Source organism: Montipora capricornis, chromosome 13 (assembly GCF_036669925.1).
Source record: "Montipora capricornis isolate CH-2021 chromosome 13, ASM3666992v2, whole genome shotgun sequence".
NCBI lineage: Eukaryota > Metazoa > Cnidaria > Anthozoa > Scleractinia > Acroporidae > Montipora > Montipora capricornis.
Genome location: NC_090895.1, coordinates 25,782,061 through 25,802,538, shown reverse-complemented (window position 1 = coordinate 25,802,538; position 20,478 = coordinate 25,782,061). Strand labels below are relative to the sequence as shown.

Sequence of the window (20,478 nt, the reverse complement as noted above, 5' to 3'; positions counted from 1 at the left end):
CTGGATGACTCCCTTTACAGATTACTAAATCTCAAGGAAGTTAAAAAAAACAAGAACAACAATTTCCGCCCTTTAGATCAACTTGAATATGCCAAAACTGATGCTCCTCCTTCCATTGTTAGTGAAGAAGTGGGTCAAAGGAAGCCTAACAGTAGAGATAAAACCATCTGGAAAACTGGAAAGGTCACAAATCGGATTGCTCCACCAAAGGAAACTCTGAGCTTGCCTGACAAAGTCAGACCTATGGGGTGTGAGGCTGTAGGGCGTGCCATCAAGGAGACTTTTCTCCGTACAATCTACTTTTCGATCAATTACTCCATCCTAAGCTGTTTTGGCATTATCCCACCCCTTTGTACTCATCTGAAGCTATCGAACGGGCTAACAAAAGAGCAAAGGATAATACAACAGTTTTCATTACAAAGACGCCGGCGTTACCTTGAGGAAATGTGCACGCACGTGATATTTGAACTCTCTAATCCTGCTTTAAGACAGGACTGAAAGATTTCGCAATGATGTGATGGCTTTTTGATATTGATTACGTTTTTCAATGCTTTTGAAGTGATTATATATCAGTCCAAGCGTTTGGGTAGAATATTTACATATGTAAGCATTGCTCAGTTATAACGCGAATGTTGCAAATAAACCGTTACTATTACTATTATTATTATTTTTTCCAATAATCAAATTATTCCGTGATGGAATAAAGGCCAAAGCCTCATTATAATGACTTTACAGAGTCGTTTGAGGTAATCAAATGTCACAAGAGGTGATTCATTACAGTGATAATTAATTTACTTGAAAAAATACATTAGAAGTGTGCAGAACATAAGGAAAATTCCTTAATTTAGCCGGACTAAGAACAAGGGAAAAAACCAAGAGCACATCCTCGATAGAATTTCAACATACTTATTCCACCTAACACTTCGCTTCAGCAAATTCTTGGGATGTTTTCATTGGTCTATAACAGACTTGATCTAATCTAAAGATGAATCTCAAACACACTGAAAGCCTTTATCATTACCAGAAGACTGTATGGAGCGGCTGAGGTTAATAAAAGCTTGGATACCTTTTTTTTTAGAAAACGCACGTCACATTTCTTACGTAGGACGCCGAATACAAGTTAACGTTAACATGGAAAATAAGACCCAAGACTGGAAAGTGCTAGATCAACAGTTTGGGGAGTTGAAGAAAAGACTCTACAGTGATCACGATGTGAAACAAGTTACAAGATGATTATTTATAAAGCTGTAGTCTCTACAAGGGGACCCGATATGGGAGACACATAAAAGAACTGTTGCCTCAGTAATACAGTGAATTTCAAAGGGCAGGATTAAACCTTCGGAGGCTAAGACTACCAACAAAGACACTTTAATTTTTACATAGCAACTCAGAAGAAGAGACTATAGAGGTTTTACACGGCAGCCATGTTGCATGGTAGGATCAATAAATTATTTTTCCTATGGGAACAAATGTTCTTTCTTATGCAAAATATTTTCATTGTTCCTGCCATGCAACATGGCTGCCGTGAAAAACCTCTATACTTTCATATTGGATGAGCAAAATGCCTGAACGTACAAACGGATCTTCTTCTACTCTGAGCTTAAAGTTATAAAAGAGAAAGAGAGGCGGACAGAAGAGGCATAAGTGCCTGCGAAAAGCTAATTTGAGAAAATGTTACATGAACATCAACATCTAGGAAACGGTCGCCCTTGAACGATCAGGAGCAATGATCGAGAAGGGCGTGGAGACCTTTGATGTAATGGATGCAGAGACCAGGCGCAAGTTAACACGACAGCTATCGAAGTATCTGTTGCCACACAAGAGGGTCTGTACTGTCTGCAAGCAAAGCTTTCGAGCTAGAGTTGGCTTTGTAAGCCACTATAGAGCCTTTGTAGATAAGAAAGTGAGAAAGGCCGTTTAAACCATGTCTTACCGTATCGTTTGGGCGGCTGAGGACCACTCATTATTTGCTTGAATTTGCCAAACAGACAACTGAAGTCAAATTCGAACTAAGCAAGGTACAGATTTGTTAGCCTGCTTTATGTAAAACAAATATTGCATGATGCAAAAGTAAATAAATATTGATACACAGTTTTTAGGAAGAGAAGAAGTTTTCAGGAAGTGTCGATCGAGAATACAATATTCTGCCATCAGCAACAAAATTTGCGACACGAAAACAAATTAAATTTTGAACCCAGAATATGAAAAGTTACCATCAGCGAAAAATATTTTGGAAGATTTTTGCTACGTTCAATTTTTCTATTGTACTTTTGGCTGCACATCGAATTCAGCGGGCACCGCGATTAAGTTACCTTGCATGTTTACATCTGTGTCAAAATGATGGCAAGACACTGGGTTTTTGTTTTTGTTAGTTTGGTTTTTTTTATAAAGATTGACAAGAAATGTGCGAATTCAACACAAAGATCACAATCGCTTAACTCTTGAGGTTGACCATTGTTTCTGCAAAGTCAAAAATTTACCTTCCTAGACGAGGTTATTTATCAATCACCAGGTAATTCCATCGTTTTGGAAATAGCAGCTGCTTTGTTATTCATCAGCGTCACAAATTCTTGCCGATTTTGGGGCTAATTTTGTTGAAACTCAAGCACGCTTCCAACAGACCTTTTTATTTTCGTGATTTATACACGCGCTGCGGGCCTAATGGCACCACGGACACTTTTACACTCTTACATTCTTATAACCCGGTGACATAGTGCACTACCACAAAAGCGAATAAAGAAACAGGCTTCTCGTCAAAACTATTTTTTTGGAACATCCTTGTATCAGCTATAGATCTTTCTGAAAGAATTGATGCTTACGTCATTAGTTAGCTAGCTGTTTTTCCTTTTTTCCATCATTTAACGAGACCGTTTTAAACGATTGAAGTCCAATTCATCATTGTTAACCTGTGATTTCAATGCAGTTAAGTGCTTCTTTAATTAGTTACGGACATAATTGCGCCATTGTCTGAGCAGGCAAGACTCTTGTAGGGATACTTAGCATAGCTGGTTAGTTTAAGAATGACATCTATCATTTCCCGATTCTAGGCCTCATTACCGTGGCTGTCACTAGGTGGCACTACTGTTTTAATATGTCCACTGCCGCTTTAAAATGGATTCTTGTGTGTATGTTGGATTAACCCAATTTTTGCCGTCAAGTCAGGGCCTTTTAAAGTAACTGATTTTGAGAAGACTGGAACTTAAATAACTCAGTATAAGGAAAGTGTTTATCACGAGAGCCAGTGAAAAAAACATGAAAAATGAAACTTAACATGATTTTGCTGCAGTTAGGTGGAACGACAACTTGGCGAAAAAAAGATTGAGGTCTTACAGAAGCCAATGAATTAAAATTTTCAAAGAGATTGCAGTAGTTTCTTGGCACAAAGAGGGGGCTAAGGACGGAAGACTGTACTTTGATGAAAGGTTCAATTGTGTGGAGATGATACGGTAGCAGGATGATACAACGCTACGTACGGTTCAACTATGTGGGGATAATACAAATGAGTGATGCAACGGCTGTGTTGCTTAGCGTTGAAGTATCGACTTGGGCAAAAGTCTTCTTGACACTAGGATGACTACAGTGAACTTTTGTCCTAACGGATAGTTAGGATACTTAGATACTAGGGCTAGACCATTTTCAGTTACAGACAACTACGTGCCGTATCAAGGCAAGGTACTGAAGTAATAACAAATGGAAGTAGTGACAAGGAATGGAGATAAATTTCCTCGAACGCCCAAAAACCAGACAGGAAATTGTAAAATGCAGGATTGTAAAATGCACGTGTTAATGGCATCTTCTCGAAGAAGAGATTTAACGCAATTCAATACCCAAATAGGCCATCAATGTTGCGGATTATACTACTTCTGAGGAAAGAAAGCTGGCGATTGATTTCAACTATCAAATGGAACTGAGCTTCTCCAGGAGTATTTTCAGTAATGCAAAACTACTTTTTTATCACTTATTCGCGAGGAAACATGCCCAGGTATTTAGTTCTAAATGAACCTCTAAAGTTGCATTCTATCGCGTCAGTTACTATTCAGTGCACGCATTGAAACTCTTCTTCTGTCGATAAATGACGCTGTGTTGATTGAATAAAAAGCAGCACACCCAATGGACTTCAAATTGTACATATGTGAACTTCTTAACTTAAATGGGAACCGTACAACGTAAGTTTACATTTTGCTCGTTTCGTTGAAACTAAGATTGTAGAGAATACATACTGAACCTAAAGATTTTTCGTCTTTTTCCATGATATCATTTTTACCTTGTACTGCACGATGCGCTAAAATCCTGTTTCGTTTATTACTAATATTATTTTTGAAGGTATTTCAAAAGAAGGCCACCAGTTTAAGGGTACAGTTTTGTATTTATTGTACTTTGGCGTCGACATGTTTTCTTTCAGCACTGCAAAACAAGGCATCAAAGATTCGCACTTGACTTGTCGAGAGAACTCAAAAGCAAAGTCCGAAGCGAAGTTTAAAAAAAGCAATTCGTGCTCTATGATCTATGATCTTTTGCAAACAAAAGTCATGTGTACAGTTCATTTGCTTGAGTATTAGTATATGGTCTTCTAGAAATTTTCAAAATTTCATTGATAAGCTCCCTTCCATGTTGCCAGGGATATCGTACTTTTGATTTGAGACAGGGTTTGTCTAAATTAACCTGACAATTCAGTTTGAACTGTTCGGACTCTCTAATTTCAGTATTTTGAATACATACAAGCTGAGCAGTACCATAACTTGCAGTGGCAAGGTCAGCGAAGAAAGTCAGATGATCGGTTAGTTCATATCCATTCAAGTAATGTGGGTTTATTTGTACCTGACGATCTCAAGTAAAATTCGCGTTGTGAATGTAAGATTGTCAAAATGGTTTCTCACAGTCGATACATAGTCACGGGCTTGTTAGGAAAAAACGTTACACCTTATCGCCTCAACGCATTGTACTACTTTGATAATCGTCTAACGGCTGTTTGCTTTCTGCTCGCTGCACAAGCCCCGTTTCGACCAAACCAGAAATTCTTCTACTCATTCGAAGGAATGCCAAGGAAAACAAACTTGAATTAAGTGCATCGGTTTTCCATGGTGCAATTTTAACCGTGTGTGCGAGATCATTATGAACTGATAAAATCAAGTCGATAGCAATCATCGAGGTTATTTATCAGCACGCTGTTATGACATCAGTCCTTGTTTGGAAAAGAATCAATTTGAAGTAAGAAGTTGTTAGCTGTCTGACCCAAAACGAAGGCAAGAGGGCAAAATAAAGTGTGAGGGCTAATGTGATAGGGTTCATAGCAAAAATTACATTTTGCGTTTCGCGAGGTTAGTTTACTGTTGCATTTGACAGTTGCAAGTAGAAGTTTACAATTATAGGATATTTTGGAATTAATGTCTGGTGGATTGGATTTGCTCATACAACAATCTAAGTCCACGTTTTCATCTGTTATTTTAAAGTTGACCTTATTTTCAATAACAAGTTGTTGCTTCTGGTTTCTGTATTCACTAGAGAAGCTAAAACAAGATGTCTCAGTAAAAGCGCACTCTTTTGAAAATATCCGTTCAGTCTATTTCGGTTCTCTAGCACAATATGGGTTAGAATGACCCTAATCTTGCCGAGAGAGTTTACTGATCCAATCGCTGTTTCTTTTCAGTTCCATGGGTAAGAACATTTTCGAATTAAATGAAGAGTTTCCTGTGGTGGAAACCTGTAGTACGCTGTAGTAAAAACGTACACTAAGCAAAGATATAAGAGCGCCTGATACAAGGTTAAGAGGCATTAGATAAAGGATCATTTCTGAATTCAGTGCAGCCTTCCTAAAACATGGGTGTTGTTTGTTCTGAATTACACCCGCTATGGTAATACAAAAGACAAGTTAGAGTTACAAGTTTAAAGGCATTTTTAACTTCTCAGTAGTTTAACTGGTGTATGTAACATTATTGGCTTTTTCTTTAGTGTTTTCACTTCGATGCCATGTAGATGTAACAATCTCATCAAATGCCAGACGACTTGATGATTCTCATAGCGGGGGAACTCTAGACAAAATACTTTAGTTAGTATCGTCTGTGGCATCTGAGAGTTGTTTAACGTTCGGATGTGGAACATTGAATACATGGACAAATATGTCGTACAATTGCAAATTGTACAAGGCTTACCCGTATTATTTTGTTGACTTTTCAAAGTTGCAAACAGCAATCAGAAACAGGCACTTCGAAGAAAGCATTGGTCACGAGATGAAGAAAACCGGAATCGACATTATAAAAAAAAATTTTTGGCTCTGACGTAGAATCTCAAGGATCCTCATATGCACAGCTCAACGTAACGTAGGATTATTTGAGCAACTTTCAACGGTAACACTTAACTCTATAGTCATCTAACCTGGACACGCAAATTGCACTCGGTAAACAGAGCAAAATTAGGAACTGATATTTTGGGCTCGTTATTTACCTGTTGATGTTTGCACCTGGAAAACTGCTGAGAATTAAATGACAATGTGTTTAAGCGATACAGAGTTGTAATGGTTTCCTTCCTGCTTTAAGGGCGTTCGCCTTTTTGATCAAACCGTTTTCATTCACCGCAGGCGTTGTCTAATTTTGTGTAAAGTCGGCAATTTTAAGAGCATTGCGGACAGATCTCCAACTCTCTCTCTTTCTCTGGGTCACTGAATAGTAGATTTGCATCAAATAACATAATCGGATTCCATTAAAAACAACCTTAATCCTCAGTTAAAATATTGCTGTATAGCTTGGAGAATATGGGTGCAACTTTATACACAACGTCTGGGATAGGCTAGGGGTGTGAATCAGTTGCAAAATTGCAATCTTATAACGACCAAAGACTGATACATTTTTTTACCTGCAAATTGATGACCGTTACGTTGGAACGGCAGTTAGAGATTTTTTGTAGAACAGTCTTTACCGAATCATTGTGGTAATATCGTAATGTTTTGAGACTTCATAGACATGCCACTTGAAAGTGTACAAGTTTATTTTTCTTTTTTCATACAGTTAAAGAAAATCCACTAATCCCTTGTTATTTTTGTTTTGTAACAACAACAACAACCTTTATTCACACTATTCAAGAAGAATAAAAAAGAAGAAGAAAAAGAAACTATAGAAAACAATATAATAGAAGGTATATAATTGTGCTTACAATTTATGAGTTAGTGTGCAACAGCCAAAGTAGCAAAGCTTTCGAGTTGGCTGCTGCTTACTTACAACTAAAGAATGGAACGAAGGAGACAACTAATAATTAAGACTAAACTAATTCACAAGGCAAAAATGTTATGAAAATGGAATGGAGATGTTACATTAAAAATTACTTACAGAAAAATCAGAAAACAATAATAGATATGATTACAGAGTGAAATTTAGTTGGAAATGCAAAACTATGACTGACATATGAGGAGATGATCTTTATACCGCTTTTTAAAACTACCAATAGAAAGCCATTTCAAGTTTGTTGTTGTAGTATTTGGCAAGAGTTGAAGCTTAAAATTAGATCGCCATTGCTATTGATCTTGTGGCTCAGGTCTCAGTTTGAACTCTGTGCGATAAGAAAAAAATCAGATGGGTTCCATCCTGTTCGGTTACCCAATAAACGTTAGTCTTAAATTCATTATGATTTGATCACTTCCGGGCATAGATACAAATCAAGATAACCACTTACCATGCGCGTAGCAGTATGGGCAGTATGAGAAAGCCAGGGGATCAAAAAGGTGTTTCCTAGTATACAAATACAAAAAAGGCACAATACAAGTAACAAAGGGCAACTGTGTAGGGGAACTTGAAAAAATTATGGTCTAGTCAGTAGAACAAAATATAATTTTTTCCTCAGTTAACGACCTAATACTACAACAGTTAACAACTGAGGTGTTCCTCTCTTTTAAGATTAATTCATTTGCACACACAAGCAGTACTCGATGATTTCGCGTGATTTACGCAAATCCGCTTTTTTGTTGAAAAGCAACCAATAATTTGTTATTCTCAACTTTGGACCTCGCAGCTACATATTTAGCATCCCACGTGCTCATGTTTTGCAATGTAAGATTTTTCCAAGGGCATAGTTCAAGAACCACATTTACTGATTTTACTTCAGTTCCGCGGAATAATTTTGCTACAGATTTCTTCCTCTTGAGAAATTGGGTAAATCACATTTTTAGACCATGAAGATTACATGTTTACAATTCTAGTGATACTGGATTAATCCAAGAGACTATTTGCAAGCCTTTACAAGCAGTAAGTAATGCCTTCTACAACAATCTGGACGCTATTACAGACATCACTTCCTATCAATCAGTGCAAAGTCGCAGTCCCAGATTTTCAGAGAACATCACTTGGAGTGCGCTAAAAAATATATTTTGCTGATGACCTAATTTTATGTCAGTTGTTTTAACTATTCAATTAAAAATCAGGTGTTGAAATGATTCAGATCCCGAAATTGAGTAATGTTTATTCTATTTATGCATTTAACTCCGAGATGCAACTTCCACGGGCTTGACACTTAAACTACATTTTAGAGTTGTGCACTTCTACTTCTAAACCAGTAAATAACTTCTACTGCCCAAATAACCTCTTTAGAGGCTTTTGAGCCGAAATAAATAAACAAGCGAAATTTTACTGTGACGTAAATATCACATGATGTTTTGGTGTTGTTCGATGTTTTTTGAGCAAGGGTGATATTTAGGATAATAATGTGGGTCAATCAATCAATCAATCACTCTCATAAACAAGTTCATTGAATTGATCACTGCAACACTTTCTTGCCGTCAAATGCTTTTTTTTCAGGAAAGTAAGCATCTAAGTCGAGTTTTTGTCTAAAGATTAAAACACTTAAACTTGTTATAAACGTGGACAGTTTCCTGTAAACAATGATTTCCCACTCGCTTAGTCACTTGAGATATATCTTAATAAACATCGCATTAGAGCTGTATACTTTCTATATTTTTAGCTTCCTCATTTATCACATTTCAGAAAAGAACCCTCCCTTTAAAATAAGATTAATTTAAAGCATTCCGCTGGCTGGTTTAATCGGTTTAGGAAAATAATGGACGGTCTATGTTTCGAATCATAAACAACTGTTTGTTAGCCCTTTTGAGGGGAAACTGTTGTGACCAAACTTATTAAAACGTGGAGCTTTTCTCCGTAAAAACTTCCAAAAAAGGTTTTGAATCGTCGACAGCCTTGTGCCAGGGATACCCTCTCACAACATCAGTTTGTCCTAATAATGAAATTGTTGTCGAATAGATCAAGAGCAGCTTTTCTCTGACATTGATTTGAAAGGCACTAGAACGTTCAGAACTAAGCAAAATTACGATGGCCAATACATCTGTGCCGGAAAGAAAACGATCATATGAATGTTTTCAAGCTAGCTGGTTCAAAGACAAAAACCGGAAAAGACAATTAAGAAACATCTAGCACAACTAACTGAAGGGCTGCATGCATTTCTGTCGAGCTTTTCAGAATACAGCAGTCCTGCGACGAGAAAAAATTATATAACGAAGAAGTTTCGACAATTTAGGAAAAAAAACCTTTATTTTGCTATATTCGCGATGATAGTATAAAGGCTACCCGGTGTCCAATATCATAAAAGAGACTCGGGAGAGCAAAGTCACGTGTTAATTTTTCCTGCCAAACGGTTATACAAATCTGGCCGATGCAGTCCCCACACTACGGAATCGGAAATAGTAATCGGAAAGTAGTTAGAATCTTGTCGAGAGCACGAGTATAACAATGTTACCCCCTACTTGTTACTCTTAAGTGTTCTCCAAAACACTTTTAAAATGCTTTGCTATCTTTGATAACCATATCGCATCCACAGTTTGGTTATATGAATGAATACCTTCATTTAAGTATCAAACTAAAATAGCAGTAAAAGAACTTCTAAATGGGGACACTATAAATTAAAGTAAACAATTATTATAAAAATAAAAATTGATAAAACTATTTACATGTGTATAATTAGTCAATAGAAACCAGGATATATAAACCACGATTGTTGAGAGTAAAGGTGTGTTAAGTGTAAAAGTGTAGCTTAAAACTATTAACAATTGGATAAAAGCTTATAAAATACTAACGTGTCTATTACGCACTACATAAAATGCAATTCGAGCAATGATCATCAGCCAACAGAAGCGACAAGGTGGAGCCGAAAGTTGAGTTGTAGGTCAGCATTGAGTAGGCATGTTTATTTACTTTTATGATTGTTTTCGTCGTTGCACAGAATATTATAACACATTCTCTTTAATTATTTATGAACCTAACAGCCTATCAAAACATTGATAAACGTCACGTGCTTAGGAAAAACTCCGTGGTGGAGGGGGGGGGGGGGGGGAGGGAAGGGGCTACTCCCAGAAAAATTGGGTGGGGATGTGCGGCCCGTTTCCTGAAACCAAAAGAGAGACCAAAATATACGATTTTCCCTACCCAATTTCAGACCTTACTAAAAAATTAGATACTCTATTTCAGCCCTTTTTCAGCTGTTACACGGTTGGCGTAATAATTTGAGAAGGGTTTTAGTTGATGGTCTTATCACCTAATGGTCAGTCAGGTGGGGTACCCCACCTTCAGCATTCACAAAGTGGGTTACCCGGCCCGGCTGACCGGGAAACCCGCCTCGGTGAGGTACCCCACCTCTCATGTGAACACAATCAAGAAAAAAAGAGAAATTGTATAGAGAAATTGGTTACCCCACCTCCATGTGAACAAGCCCTAAAAACACTAGGCTACGTCTCGTGTTTTTCAACCCGACAAAACACTGCAGCATTACATAATCAGACTCAAGGCTTAAGTAAATAAAAAGAAATTTGCAAATAACAAATGTACAAAGCATCTTACTGAAAACTCTTTTTTTTTGTTTTGCACTCAAAACTCATTAATGATTTAATCAACTAAAATCCTTGCATCACAATTTTTAACAATATTTATTTCATAGTAAGCTAACTGTGATGGTACTTTACAAAAATTCCACACGTAATTATCTATCCGTTTCACACTTTGTCGAGAGGGCAAAAAATGTTGTGCAGTACTGTCTGTCAACACTAATTAGCCACCAATACTTTGGCTCGTTGATTCGAAAACTTGTGCGCCAGTGCCGGATGAGTCTCGGGTAGATATCAGCTCACAAAATTGGTTAATCTCAACCCGGCAAACAAGTCTGGCTTTTCATGCTTCATTAAACTATTCAAGCCGTCTTAAACCCTGTACCGCTGAAAGGAAGATTCAGTCATCGATGCGCCATTTCATGGACTTTAATTATCCTAGGCTTACAGACATCAACTTAAAATGACGTCGTAAGGGCTTAAATAGAATACAGAGGCTTAACTTGGAAGGATTTGTTTCGCTTCAAGAACGCTGGCTCCACAAAAACACATAGTCATGTCCTTCGACAATAACTGCAATCAGCGTTCAATCAAGCTTTTGTTGATCAATCAAGGGGTCATTTTCTCGAGACTGAAATTTACTTTGTGTCATTTCATGTGACGATTAAAAGTATCAAATGATGCCAAAAACACTTCATATGCATAGCAGTCTTGCCGCTCCTGAAAAAAAAAACCTACCACAGTAACGTCGTTGAAATTAAATAAAAGACATTGTTCAAAAAACCAGTTTTTCAGCAACACATCTGCTGAGAATTTCCTGATTTCGTTTGGTAAGAAACTCCATTCAGGAACAAAACATATTTCCCATAACTTACAACCTTACCATTCAACAACATCAAACAGCAAGTGTATAAGCATATTGAAAATTTCACAGTAAATCACCACCACACTGTGGAGGTATAAAAAATTCCTGCAAAATAGGTTAAGCTGGTTAAGTGCTTATATTTGGAATTTAGGGGTAGTATGTTTTATAACACGAAAATTTTAGCATGAAATGAAATCAAACTTGTTTAAATCAAGGCGCATTTTATATTCAGCCTGACCAGAAATGAAGAATGAGTTTTTATTTAAGTGTTAAGCAAAGTATGTTTCGCAAGTCCATCTGTTGTATGCATATTTACACTTATGACAACGTGGTGACAAAAATTTCACGGCGCAAACAACACGTTTTACAAGCAAGATAAATGTGATCCATGATTTTTTAAATTAGAAATTCAAATCAATATTGTAAAACAAAAAAAAGTACATCACTATTTAGGGAGAGGACAGCCATTAGGTAAAACCCCACCACAAATTATGCACGTGTATTTCACGAGGCATGATCTGCAGTTTTGTTCAAAAGGAGAGTTAAAAGTTACGAGGGGTGGATTCGTATTCGGGCCTACCCTCGATTATATACGTATGCGGAAAAAGCTAAAAGTGAAGTAAAAATACTCTATTTACACTTCGTTGTATTACAGCTTGATGACGTGGGACAGAGAAAAACAAAGAAAAAAATAAAATAAGAAAAACACTCAGTGGAAGTAGACAGCAAGCCGGATAAATGACAAAACGTGAATGAGTTGTATTCGGGTCACCGAAAATAAACCGTGTTGATGGTTGGTCAAAGTGTGATTTGAACGTTGGAGCATCACTCACGTGCTAATCCAGCGCTATAGGTCACGTTAGCTAATTGTAGGTTACTAGGTCAGGGCAACTCTGGTAAAAATGAAGACTGATGCAATTGCTAGCCGAAGTGGAGATATTGAAAGGCAGAGTGGGAATAAATGACATTCTTGTAGGCAGGAAAAAAGGAAACAAAACGGAAGCTTTTGGACAATACCGTGACTGAAGTCTATACATTGCGCCTGCATGGAGAACTATTTCTTATTTTAATCGAATTAATTCATTTACTTGTAGGATACATTACTTGTGTATAACAACGGGAATAAAACTTCCCGATCGTCGAAAAAGGAAGGGATCACAGAAAACATATTGAGGGGGACATGGGGATTTGCGGTGTTGATGGTTTTTTCGATGCGGTGATGCGGTGAATAAAATCTCAATTTGCGGTGTTGCGGGTGTTGCGGTGATCGCAAACCCAACGGTGTGCGATGTTTGTGTTTCGCAAGCTACGGTGTTCGGTGAAATGAAATTATTTGCTCCACACTCTGGAAATGTTGTTTTATCGCTTGGCAGCTTTTCGGGTCAACTTGTCAGTAATGTTCATGGAACTTCATACAAACGACCTCTCCGGGTAAGTACAAGAAAACTGATTTACGGGTATCAACAGTATCGACGCGTAGGCATGCATTGACAAGAATACATTTTGTTGTGTTTATTTTGTGGAAAATTGTTTAAGTACAAAAGTGTTATGTCAAGTGTAGACGTTAAAATCATGTAGCTAAAAATAATTGTTGCGGTGACGGTGTTTCGTCGACTTTTCTTGCGGTGATGCGGTGTTCGTTAATTTTTTGTGCGGTGATGCGGTGTTCGTTAATTTTTTGTGCGGTGTTTAGGGCCCCCCCATGTCCCCCTCCATATTGGAACGGGAGAAAGTGAAAAGTGATTACTACTGCTGTACGTGTTAGCTCTATGAAGGGCTTCTCGAGGGTTGGTTAGCACTTTGTTTTAAGGCATCAAATATCTTTACGTATCTTTGGAAGGTCTGATGCAGTTAATAAAAGAAATCGCACATTAGACAACTTTTGCCGGCATGGTGGTATTTGCAGCAATCGGAACTCTGGGGACTCAAACCACATTCTGCGTGAATCCGGGTGCGCTGAAAAATACCCCGAGCAGTGGTTTTCTCATCTTTAGGCCGGAACCACTGATCGCAGGATAGCTGAAAAAGGCCCTTGAAAAAGACAAACGCCGGATGTTTCTGTCAAAGAAGTAAAGTCTTTTCGCGCACTCTAGAATGAATGAGCACTTTCTCTGCGTCTAGAACAACCAAAGCGGCCACCACACACACACAAAAAGAAGTAATCTGAAAAAAGCCTGTGTCCTTTCCCGTGATTAAGTCACACAACCCTAGACCGCGCAAAGTTTTCTTCAGCAGTGAGGCGTTGACAGAGATCAGGAGTATTCATTAACTTAGAGTTGCCTCACTCTTTTCTCCTTAAAAAAATGTTAATCTGACTTAATTCCTACCTTGTGGCTGAAAAGGGGGGCTTGTAATTATGCAACAATATATCAACTGTGCGTGGTTACGGTTTGATCAGTTTGTCTTTAACAGCGCCTTATATCCCGATTTGATCCTATCACCTTAGATGAAATTGTGAAATCTGCTACCCAGATGAATGACACTTACGACTTTTGGGCGTCTACACGTGGCTTCCAGGTCCGACAAAGTAATTATTGTTATTTCTGAAATGCAAACTTCGGTGTTACAACAGAGGCCTCTCCAAAACAAAACAGAAAATGGAGAGAAACTTTTATTTCTTTTTTTAATTCTCCGCAGAGAAGTTTAAGACAATAACAAAGAAAAGAATCTCGAGACAATGAGAGTTTGTTTCATTGCACCTCGGTAAATTTCCTGTCTATGAATTTTGTAAACGTCCCAAGTTTAGGGTATCTGATGAATAGATGGAATCAATTATAGCAGAGACAAAAAAAGAAAAAGGCGTGTAAATAAAAGAAAATTTGCTCTCGAATCTCACGTAACACAACACAGTGCAACGCCAACTGATGCTGCATTTAGCAGTTTTGACGCGAACAACACATTCGGAACTGGCCCATGCAAAGAGGCCTATTATACACAGGGTGATACATACTATTCTTCCCCGTAATCTACCGAACGTGGGGCGCTCTGATTTTCAAGAGAATTTTCCACAAGGGAACCGCATTATAATCTTTAAAACTATCGGCAGAGTCATCACTAATCTGAATGGGTGGTTTATAACCCATAAGTCAACACCAAAAAACTTTTGACATATATAGTAGTTGTTTTTTGACTGTCTGACAAAACAATGGGCTCTTTCATTTTCCTGGTGTTCTTAGTTTTATGACATCCGAGCTAGTCTTTTTCAGACTGCCAAAACAGTTTCACTGAGTCATAAACAACAACACCGTGAAAGGAGACTTGAGCTCTAAATATAGTTAACTGAACGGAGGGTAATGTGAAGTGCTAGAATTCTATCCCATATGAACCACGTGAGCGTTAGCCCTACTGATGGAAATGGGCCCACACAAGGACAGAGAAAAGCTCTGACCAGGGTGGGAATTGAACCCACGACCTTCGGGTTAGATCTCCGCCGCTCTATCGACTGAGCTACAAGGTCAGACGGGAGCAGGCCGTGGGAATTGAAGATGTTAAAGTCACGGCAATGAACATGTACAAGTACAAGGAAAGGTTACGTTTATACAAACGTTGGCCGTGTAGCACTTATATTTTAAACAGAGTTAACTGAATAGAGAGTAATGTGAAGTGCTAGAATTCTATCTCATATGAACCATGTGAGCGTTAGCCCTACTGATGGAAATGGGCCCACACAAGGACAGAGAAAAACTCTGACCAGGGTGGGAATTGAACCCACAACCTTCAGGTTAAATCTCCGCCGCTATAGCTCTAAATATCCGCTATAGCTCTAAATATACGCCGCTTGAGCTCTAAATATACTCGATACAATGGGGTGCACTTTTTTTTTCTCAAGTTCAAATTTGTTATTTTTGCAAACGCTAAGGCCTTGGCGACTTAATACTTCTTTTTTCTTTGCCCACAGTTCCTCTTCTTTGTTAAAAATTGCAGGTATCATCATTTTAATAAACCGATTGGAGTCACCATAAGCCGGATACCAATACATTAGAAAGAATCTTCCTGGTGGTCGTTTGATTTCCAAATTTATGGCAATTATATTTGTGATGTGATCCTATGGAGGTGTTGGCGAAAGATCCGATTAGTTTTAAGTGATTAGTTCAACCACTTACCAGCAATTCGTTTTTTTCCCCTAGGAACAAGCTATCATGTGATTCAACGAAGAATTCGAACACACACTGAACGACAAATCGAACGTTAAGTTTGTTCACTGGAGTGCGAAGAAGAGACAAATGTTACTTATCATTTGTGGATTCAAGGTTGGTGGTCCTTGCGGTTCAGCAAGGGGATTTCTGATCGAAAATCGTTGAAGCTGAACGACAAATACATACACTGCAGGATCGAGCCGGGTGACACGACAGGTGACGTCAGTAAGATAGTTTTAAGCCCATGGTAAATTATTTGCAAACTGTAAAGAAAAAATGGAAAGAGCTCTTTACCCTATTGCTACCCTGTGGCTTAAAATACTTCGCAACCAATGTATATTTATATGAGCATTATTCACGTGATATAAACTGAAAACAAATGAACATGTGACGTCACGGGATTGAAAAGAGAGTTGAGATGAACAAAGAAAGACTATGAGGGCATTTGTACCATTGGTGAAACAATGAAACTAAAATATTTAGGATTCGTCTGAATATTATAGCAGGTTGGAATAGATTTTTGAAACAATGAGTAACGAGTATCTTGTTGCTATTGTGCAGATAGAGTGGTTTTCAATTGAGTGTCGAAAGTAATTAGCGAATTGCTTTGGTTTATGATTACTTCACTCAGTGATTGGTTCAAAGTTCTCGCGCCACTTTTTCAACCAATCAGAAGTGAAACCAAAACCAATCGTGGCTCGCGCGTGCACATTTTCCCGCGCCTTGTGTCGGCTAAGTGTAATTACTTCGAGTTTTGATTGGTTTACTGGATTGTCTCCGGCCTTTTTGATTGGCCAAAGTAATTACTTTGGTTTTGGTTTTACGACACTCAATCGAAAATCGCTTTAAGTGAGTGAACATGGACCAAATAAACCACTGTGATAGTATTTTACATGAGAGGAAGGCGAACAAATGGCTAGTAGACAAAGGAAAAGCTAAGTTGTTTTCTGTTTTACTATACCCTGTCTAAAACACTTTCCTTGATAACAATACTGCTAAACCGTAGCCAATTATTTAAAGACTAGAAATCGCAATCATAAACTTGAGAATTACAAGATACGTTGAGTAAATTGGAAAAAGCTAAATCTCAAAGTGATTGGTAATCACTCTCTTAAAGATTTTGTCCAAAACTTCTTTCCGGCTGTAACTGAGGGAAAGAAATTTCATATGTTTACTTGGGATTAAGCCGGCTATATTTGGAGTACTTTTATTTTCCATCTTTTGTCTCTTTTATTTTACAACATTTACAGAAGGGCGACAGGAAGGTCATTTGAAAATGCTATTGATCGAAAGGCGGAAAGTGTTTGAGTTATTGGACTCTGAACCATGACCACCAGCCAGGCTCACTTAGCAGAGAATAACCCTTCAGTTAAACAAGCCGAGTTGATTTCTTGCTGTAATCGGACCCCATGCATAGTAGTCAGTGTGAAAAAAACTCCTCGAAAACAAATTCCGAGAACTACTAAATTACTGCCTCATCTCATCTGGCAGTCAAAGGAATTTTTTGCCAAAACTGAACAGGCAAGGAGTCCCGTTATTTATTAATTGTATGCATGCCTCTTAATCCGAAATTTGATTAACCCCTCGGTCACATTAGCACTTAATTGCGACGTTTGTTTGTGATGTCCTTCATGCAAACTCCAGCAAACTATAAAGTGGGGCGGGACAGGGGGGTCAAAACCGCCGGCTTTCCGTACCTTGCTCTCCCACTTCCCGTACCTTTATCTCCCGGCTCCCGCCCTTTTTAGTCCTGCTCCCGTCCCCTATAAATTAGGAGACTCAAAACACATCTTGGTCATTTAGCTACATTATTCTTGAGTGACGACGGTCTTAATTGTTCCAACTTGCAGTTCTGAGGTTTTTACAAAATGGGGTCCGATTAAAGGTGCCGCCGAAGGCGGTGCCCCTCTTGGGGGCCCCCGGGAAATTTTGGGATTTTTAGTCCCCAGAAACAAGTTTTCCGCAATCAGTCCGGAGTTTGTTGGGATCATAAAGTCATTGAAATATGGAAGTGGGATATGACGAACTTGCAGCGAAATGTCACCTCGTAGTGAAATCTTTAGTCCGTTTTGATTCACGGTCATAAGGAGCAAGCTCCCAAGGTGTTCCATGCACGGACTCAGATCTTTCACTACCACACCGAGAAATGCTAAGACCTATTAAAGTGCAGCAGTTATGCGACAGCCGCTTGACATTTCATGACCCATGACGTGACCATCGTGAAAGGGTTTACAATTTCACCGGAAGTAAGCCCGTTTTTCAGCCCAAGCACGAATTTTTTGTTTGCTTGATTGCTCAGAAGACGCTAATGCAAGTCGGATATCACTTGGGTTCTTGTTTTTTAAAAGTATTGCAACGCGTTAATAAATGACAACAAGTAGCGTTTTGCATTTCTCTCCCGCTTCCTGCCCTCGTAGAACTCCCGCATCCCGCCCTTTCCTCTCCCGACTTCCGTACCCCTCCCGCCCCTACTCTCCGGGGCTTCCGTCCCCCTGTCCCCCTCCACTATAAAGTTTCAAGCAAGCACGGCACGGTCACATTGAAAATTACGGCAGCTCGCTGTACGGAATTGGCGATGATTTGATCTGGAGTCGTGGTCAAAAGGCGATGGTATCCTTGACATGTTCGAATGAACAATAATGCCTGCAAATCTTCGCGGTACCCTAATCAAAGCCGATGTCCTCGAGTTGACCGCGAAAGATCAAGCTTTCTAATTACGACCGTCTTCCCTATTGGTCAGCTAGTGTGATTTGTTTACCTAGCACAACTGAGTGCTCTTGTTATGAGCTGCGGATCCTCTGACGTTTTGAGCTACACCGCCTCTTTTATAAGCAAGCAAGCAATGCTCTGTTCGGTCGGTCACATCTGTGACGAGATAGGAATGAGCTAAGAAACCAAACATGGGCAAAACAAGCATGTCTAGCCCGAATGTGACTGAGGAGTTAGTCAGCCGTTATCGAAACTTGCAGCGCTTTCCACTGCGGTAAAATTTTCAGATTGGTTCCCGGAGAGGTTGAACTCCAATTTACGAAAGATTGGACAGTTGACCAAAAAGTTATCAAGAGAAAAATCTATATGCTTGGATTTGGAGGCAGCTACACGATAAATTGACGAAAGAGGGCTTGTGTTCAAGAAAAAAAAAATAGAAGAAAACACTATTTCAAATTGGACAGAAGGTACTAGGAAATTTAAATGAAAAGAATTTAATCGAATGACCATAATTCTTTAACTTCTACAGTCGTCATATTCCATGACATGATGACGTGCCACAATAGCAATGTCCGGGCTTTACATCCATTCTACCTATTACTTATGGTGCAGCAGAAATAATCAATGCCACTTCATTGCCACGCTCTAAAAAATCCATTTCCTGTGTTTGATAAGTGAAGCATCAAGAGTTATCGAGAACAAATTCTTACTATACAATACAACAATCTTGCATGTTCCAATAGAAGGGTTTTTTTAAGGCGAAGTCTTAATGCTATTTCTGGACAGCCACTTCATGGGTTGTCTGCTAGTCAAAAACGTGACTTCATACTGTCTAACTTGCAGTTCATACATTTGTGAAGACATCACTTTTACCCCTTGTCTCAGTGAAAATTAGCTATGTTTCGTTCTAGTACTGGATTATGCATTTCAGTATTTTGATGAACATGTAAGAATAACTATGTGGATCAGGTCTTTTGTCGTGAGATAAATTTCATTTGGGCGACCTTTCAGTCAATAATAAAAATTTTCTCAAGTGGGATTTGACGGAGAAGATGCGTCAAAGTTGTACCATAATTGTTTTCATTGAAAGTAAACTCTCGATCGAACAAACGGTATAGTTTAACTTAATTATTACGGTAAAAATAAAATACCTGCTTTATGATGACATAGTATTCTGCTGAAATTACTCGGTCCGTAATTACGAAGGCGGACATGCAAGTTGTAAACAAGTCCTTTTGAAAACAATGAACAAATCTCTCAATTAGTATCAAAGTAAAAACTTAAATTGAAGTGGTTAACGCCCTCCTTTTTCCTCCATCCACTTGGCAGATATCACGCTCTCAAAAATATGGTGGACAGTTCAAATCAATGTTAACTATATGGAAGACTCTCTTGATATGTCAGAATTTTTTAACTGATTGGTTTCTCTTAAAAACGAGAAAAAGGACTTTGTTTACTTTCCATAGGTGTCAGAGACCATGGTGCAAGAGAAATTTAAGTGCGCAGCCCAGCTAAGTTTGAACTCACAGAAAAGAGAAAATGATGCACGAAAACACTTCAATTCCTACGATTAAGTCACCCAGCAACTTTTTGCTGATAAAAAAAAGGTAATGCGAGATTTCCAACTCCGTACAAATAGATGGGCGACATTCTCCCTAGCCAAACTGATTTTTGTAAAAAAAGTCACAGTACCTGACCAGCGAAAGCCAGTGAATATTCTAACCTGCAACAAAACATAACATTTAAAAAATCCTTAGAATTAGAGTTTTCAAGGTTTTAATGAATACGGGTCCCTTTTCAGCTATTACTCATATGACTGGAGCTGGCGGGAAGAAGTGGAAGCTACACAAAGTGAAATGTATCTTTTTCTTCAAGACCGTGATATGCTGCTTCAAGATCGTGCTCGTGTTCCCTGATAATATTGGTACAAGTTACCCAAAACAAGTCGTTCTGCG

At 38.5% G+C, this 20,478-nt stretch overlaps 1 protein-coding gene across 1 annotated transcript in view; it reads right to left on the bottom strand.

The window, feature by feature from the left end:
- The window catches only part of LOC138030278 (chordin-like protein 1), a 41,528-nt gene extending 21,789 nt beyond the window's left edge, over nucleotides 1–19,739 (bottom strand). Inside the window, exon 1 of the mRNA XM_068878176.1 lies at nucleotides 19,675–19,739. The gene's annotated coding sequence lies outside the window, so the exon portion shown is untranslated. The remainder of the gene's footprint in view (nucleotides 1–19,674) is intronic.
- Nucleotides 19,740–20,478: the final 739 nt, after the last annotated feature.